The 6,593-nt window shown below is 38.8% G+C and overlaps 1 long non-coding RNA gene across 2 annotated transcripts; it reads right to left on the reverse strand.

Annotated features, from left to right (window-relative positions):
* Nucleotides 1–2,614: 2,614 nt before the first annotated feature.
* Nucleotides 2,615–5,356, reverse strand: LOC134219176 (uncharacterized). 2 transcript variants are annotated; one of them, XR_009981505.1, is made up of 5 exons: nucleotides 5,246–5,356; nucleotides 3,868–4,468; nucleotides 3,284–3,578; nucleotides 2,818–3,215; nucleotides 2,615–2,751 (listed from the first exon to the last, which is right to left on the reverse strand). It is a non-coding gene; the product is annotated as an uncharacterized LOC134219176 (long non-coding RNA). The 2 variants fall into 2 exon arrangements; XR_009981504.1 differs by having other exon boundaries at nucleotides 2,619–3,215.
* Nucleotides 5,357–6,593: the final 1,237 nt, after the last annotated feature.

The following is a 6,593-nucleotide window of genomic DNA, read 5'->3' on the forward strand; positions in this document are numbered from 1 at the left end:
ACAACAAAACAATCATTCAACCATTCAAGCAAGCTACCAATCAATTAAAAAATAAATCAAGCAACCAATTAACCTATCAAGCAACTAACCAACCAATTAGGCAACCAACCAATCAAACAACTAACCAATCAAGCAAACAATCATTCAAGACCACTTCCAATCAATCAAGCAACCATTAACCAATCAAGCAACTAACGAATCAAACAAGCTATCAATCAACCAACTAACTTATCAAGCAAATAATCATTTCATCAACTAACAAATCAATCAATCAACCAACCAACTAACCAATCACCCATTCAAGCTACCAACAAAACAACTAATCAACTAACAAGCCGACCAACCAAATAACCCACCAATTAAGCAACCAATTATTCAAGCAGCCAACCAATTAACCAACTAACAAATCAAGCAACCAATCAAGGAACTCACCATTGTACCATTCAAGCAAGCTACGATCAATCAAGCAACCAACCAACTAATAAAGCAATCAAGCAAATTAGCAATCAATTAGGCAACAAACCAATCAATTAATTTATCGAGCTGTGTCGATTGATGTATTATGTGGATTTCCGGATATCCTATTAAAAATTCGTTTTTAAGTGATCCTAAGATATGTAGAGTAGAGTGGGGCAAGAGTACGCACTTAGTTTTCAATCGATCATGTGGCCCTTATGAAGCAAGCTTCTGCATATCAAATCAGTGTCGATGATTCATATACTCTTCCTTTATGTTACCCAGTGGAAAAAATATTGAAATTATCGAGATTCGTTTTAGTAGAACCCTTATTGCAAGACAAGTGAAAAACGCACTCTTACCCCACCGGTGGGGTAAAAGTGCGCATCGGGTGGGGTAAGAGTACGCATTTATCCAATCATGTGCTTTAAGTATATATTGACACAAATAAGTTAATAACATTTAATTGATGTTTATTGAGCATATATTAGGGAATATTTAAAGATTACGTAACTCTTAAAGGGGGAGGGGGTCCTAAAAATGTGCACTTTCATACGAAAAACCATTGTTTTTTATATATACAAAAAACTACAGAGGTAAAAATATATATCAGGTTTCGCGTGGCGTATTCAAAGGCATTTTCCTTAAAGAAAGTCTATCAATCACGTAACGTAAAATTTTGCTATTTCATCACCTCTCCCCCCCTATCTTACACTATTTGTATGAATCCTCTAAAAATTATATTGATCGTCACACATCTCACAACCCCTCCCAGCTAAACGTTGCGTAATTTATGAATTTTTCTTTTGATTAAATGAAATCATCATTTAGATGAAATTGTGTTTTCGTACTATGTTTAGGTGTACAACAAGTCCTAATACAATTTCATTATTTCGCTTCAGTGCTTTGTTCGCTAAGTCCTTTCTAACACCGAATTACTTCAACTTATCCTAAAAACTTGTGATAATTTCGAATTCTGTCCCTTTTTTCTTAGTTGTGGATCTTTACGCTTTGGAAGAAGTCTTATTTCGGCCGGAGATACGGGTTTGACATCATAACTTGAAGATTCATATGCGTACTCTTGCCCCACCGGTTCCTGCGTACTTTTACCCCACAGTCCCAAAAATTATTCAAGTAATGGTTTTGACTTCTTGGAAAACCAACCGGATTGGTGTTCTGTACCATAAAGTACTCTATACAATAGGTTATCGAAATGGTATAATGTTCACCTGATTGAACGTATATATGGTAATGAAATACTAGTTGCGGATATCCAATTAGTTTTAGCAAAATGACCAAAAAGTTATCTAACTCCATATCTCCCTTGTTGTTTATTCAAATCGTTTACAATTACACATGATAATAGTTGGCCAGAATACCTGTCAAACTGATGCAGTGCTGCTAGTTTATCTTTTTTTATTACTTCAAAAAATCAAAAACGTACTCTTACCCCACGCGCACTCTTGCCCCACTCTACTCTATTCGTAATAATTAAGGGCTCTCCTTAGCCGTGCGGTAAGATTCGCAGCTACAAAGCAAGACCATGCTGAGGGTGGCTGGGTTCGGAAGCTATTCTCGTCCAAATATTTTATATTGTACGGGAAAATTTGCAAAATATGACCTGAGCCTCCAAGCGGTCACTTCGCCGACAAAAGGGATTACGATCATCGTCGCCTTCTATCAGATTTGTGTGTTTTTTTACTGAATTTGATTTGTAAAACATCTTCGTTAACAATTGTATACTTTTTCCGCCTCTTGGTTGATTATTTCAAAGAAAATCCGAATACAGTAAAATGGTCCAGGTAAATCTGAGTATCACTGCCCGAAAAAACATTAAGAAGTTCATTAACTTGCCTTATGAAATTTGGCCAAAAGAATATTGATTGAAAATCATAAGGTTGCCTTATGCAACTGGATGAACCTGAATGAATTATGCCCATAATGTAAACATATGTTTGTCTTCGTGTTGCTTTAAAATTTCCATTGATTTAGCTTATGAAATTTCATAAGCCTGCTTTATGAAATACTTGTTAAAAAGGTATGTAAATAGTTTTGTTCTATTCAAATCAAAATTAAAATTTGAACTAAGAAATGGAAAAATTATGGAAACGTTTTGTAATTATTTAAGTCTTTATTCGGACCACATAATTTATTTTCAGGGATCTAAAAAGCTTTCTCCTTCCTACGTAGCTTACTATCTGTTCCAGTACGCGATAGTATAACGCACAATTCAAAAAGTTGCCGAGGATATCCGGAGAATTTTCAGCGGTCACAAATTCAAATATCTTGTCGTACCTACCAAGTTTAATGATCTGTTAAATATTATTTTAATGAGTAGTGATATAATTGAGGAATACCCACATCGAAGCAACGCTTTCCTACAGTTGACTATAATGGAGTAGTGGGCTAATAATCTTGTAACCCTACGCGCGGGAATGTGAATACCCGAACAGGAACATGAAATCGGGTACCGTCATTACGGTTATTAGGTAAATCGTCATACTTCGTTACGGTCGCTCGTGTAACATATAAAATGACATCCAGTCACCAATAAATATTCCAAACTGATGTTGGCAAGAGTGACTTCGTGGTAATCTAGAACAAATTCATTGCCCGATTCCCTTGACATCGAAAGCAACTGTGACGAGCTGTCGTATTGAATAATTGCTTACAGCTCGATGCTGTCTTTGAATTCTCGCTGTCGTTCACAAGAGCTGTCTTGGACACTATGGTCTACAGTAGTTCCGGAAGTAACTTGACTGCAATATATAAGTAAAACAAGTTAACTTTTGCCTTACGCATTTCAATATACGATTGCTGATAGTACCTTTGTGAATTACGTAAGTTTAGTGATGTCAACTACATTGTGTGCGCTCGTCCGTGCACATCGGGATCGGAGTAGTCGTTTTGTGATGATGTCGCAAATTTTTCACGTAAACGGTTTGGATCTGCACCGCTTCGAATGACTGCGTCATTATCCACCAGGACTTACACTGGCAATTCAGCGCCGCCATCCCCTCCTGGATGTACTGGTATCAGTGGATCTCCAGTGTGAATACTCCAGCTGGCACTTAGACCGTGTATGGGTTTCTCGAACATTTTAGTAATGGCACGTACCGAAGCTGAAACACGTCAAAAGAACTTGAATTAAATTTGAGCAAATAAATATTGATTTACATTGAAAACTTTTGATCGTTAGAGACAGCAAATAGTTGTCTGTTACAAATGGTCGGGCCATTTGACAATACCCTCTTTACTGTCCCCAACGTTTACTGCTCGGTGATGTATCAAAAATCAAACAATTTAGTTGAAACTCGGCCGAGCATAAAACGTTTGGGACGGGAATAGGAGGTACTACAAAAATGCTTCTTTACCCTACATTATTCCTTTCTACGTTTCTAACATACTTACGAACGATCGCATTCCTTGCAGGCGTACGTCTCCTCCTTCAGCACTGGTTTATATTATATTATGTGCTGTTTCGAGTTGAAGCCTTCAACAATTATTCCTTTGAGAAGCGGTTACCGCACACATCTCACCGGAACGGAGAGCAAAACCCAGCAGTTTGTGGACCTAGTTAAACATGTCATCTATTAAGTCACACAAATCGCAGTTTAGCAGGACAGGCCCAGTCAGTCTAGTCGATTTGACTGATTTTACTGTGCTTATGTGATGGGTCAGTTTGGGTTTCTAAAAATTCCAGATGGTTTAGTATTTTATGCACTTGTGGCGTACAATGTTCTTCAGTTCTGTCGTTGCATGCCAGTTGAGATGGCCAAGCAGGAACGATTCCGTATTAACAGAGGCCCCCTGACACGGATGACAGCATGTATGATGCTGCTCTTCCTATGTATGATGCTGTATGATGAATGTTCTACACTCTCGTAGGAGCAGTTTGTAGTACAAATACAAACGGCGGAGATGCTGATATCCAGGGGAGTGCAACAGGAGCGTTCTCAATTCCGCATCAAGCTCCACTATCAGCTGTTTCGGATTCTCCCAAGTAATTCGACTGCAATAGATAAGAAAAAAACATTTTTAGTACCTAATCAACATACTGAACACTACGGTTTTAGTTATAAACATACTGATTACAAAGCTATAGTTTCTTAACATTAGAAGCAAACGAACCATAAAGAACATCCCTTATAGTAGGTCATAGCTCGTCATAGCTTATATGCCATAACTGCCCTTCTGTGCACAATAGTCCTATGTTTTATGTTTAAAAAATGCAAACTCGAAGTGTATGAATATTATTATTATATTATTATGTATATGTATACGTATTGGCATCAAGTTACTCTTTATCATATGATATCACTTCTTACAAACGAGGCATGACAATATCTATCTGCATAACGTTTGACCAAGTTTGACTCATCTAATATTCTGTGTTATCTATGCTTATTAGATTCCAAAACAACCTGATTTTTTCAGACCCATTCGATTAAAAAAAAACCGGACCAATTGACTCGAGTTTGCACTTTTTGATCATGAGGTTATTATACATAAAAGTGTTTTAAAATCATATGTATAGTCGTTAGGGGTGACAATGGGTCAAATGGGGGTAAGAATGGGTTACTGTTTCAACTACTAAGAATGCTTGTAGAACAGATTGAATATATCTGAGGGAGAGAAAACTAAAATATAAGAGACCTTTTTGAACGATTTTGTTATCCGACCTCCAGGCTGTCGGTAAGAGCGATGACCCATTCTCACCCCCAGGCCCATTGTCACCCCCATGAGGGTATTAAATATATAATTAAATTATTACAAATAACGGTCTCACCTTACAATCAGAGATTTTGCGTACCGGAGTTTCCGTCGTGATTTTTCCGTTAGATGATTTTAACGTTCGTTTTCGAGAACGACAAGTTCTGTCTGTTCTTGTGGACAAACTGCACAGTGGAGGGCGTATTAGTTTTGTTTACGGGACACTTTCAGAGGACGCAAAAGCTGAATGAATCAGGTATCCGCGTTCATGGCGGAGAACGGTGCTTTTGGCTTTTACCTCGGCTTTTACTGTAGATTCTATTTCTTTATGTTGTGCGCTTGATTGAATTAGGCCTGGAACGAACATTGTATGATTAATACTTAGATTAGAATCGAAATTATTTCATAGAAGTTGTAAACACGTACTGGGCAAACATTTTGCAAAAAGATAATGGCGCTGCGAGCAATTTTTGTTTGACAACTTTCAGAATGAACGTTCGAATGAACAAGGTCGATTCATAACAATGCCTTATGATTATTTTGCATAAGAAATAGTTATGAATTTCATAAGGCAGTCTGATGTTTTCTATTGGAACCTTATGAAATCAAAATAAAATGAATTCATAGTGTCTCATAAGGTAAAACTTATGAAAATCAACAGCGTGATCGGGGGAGTGATTTCTTACCCATCAAAAACAACAAAGAGAATGACACAATTCCGCAAAAGTAAAGGTGCTCAACAAATCGGAGATCCACTTTTGCGTACAATCCACCTACACCATACACACAGGCGCTTCCGCTGTCGTTGCTGGTGGGGGCAGGGTTCTCCGCCGATTGGCGTTCGTGATACTCCTGGAAGCAGGGCGCAATGCACAAGTTCGTGTGGCACTCGTGACAGTGGTACTTGGTTTTCCGTCGCAGTATCCTCCTTGTGTTCCAGTAGAAATTGCAACCCAGCGCGGGACCCTCCCGTACCACCGGACAGTGGCTAGACCGTTGGCTGTCCAGGCCGTGTATTTCCTTCGATCGGCTGCTCATCTGTATGAGAAGATAGATCAATTCACTGTAAATACTGGCATTTAAGTACAAAACAAAGGTAAATTTTGATTCAGGAAATGTTAACACTTACCAAAGGAGATGAAGCAGACCGCGACAATTCGTCGCCTTTTATGCGAATTGAACTCGGCGTTGATGAACTCAGGTCGGCAAGTAGCGCTGCGGCGGTGGAGCTGGTGGTGCTGGTCGTGATGATCGTTGTGATAGGTGCTTGTACTGGCAACCGCACTTCCCGATAAATGGTGCTGGTGCTGCTGTTGGAGCGATTCCATATAGGAAACGAGAACAACCGTTGGACTCGATGTGCGATCGGTTTTCAGGTGGATTTGTCGGATTTGTAGAATTGGGGGTACGGGTGTCGACGGTTC

This window comes from Armigeres subalbatus, chromosome 3 (genome assembly GCF_024139115.2).
Source record: "Armigeres subalbatus isolate Guangzhou_Male chromosome 3, GZ_Asu_2, whole genome shotgun sequence".
Classification (NCBI taxonomy): domain Eukaryota; kingdom Metazoa; phylum Arthropoda; class Insecta; order Diptera; family Culicidae; genus Armigeres; species Armigeres subalbatus.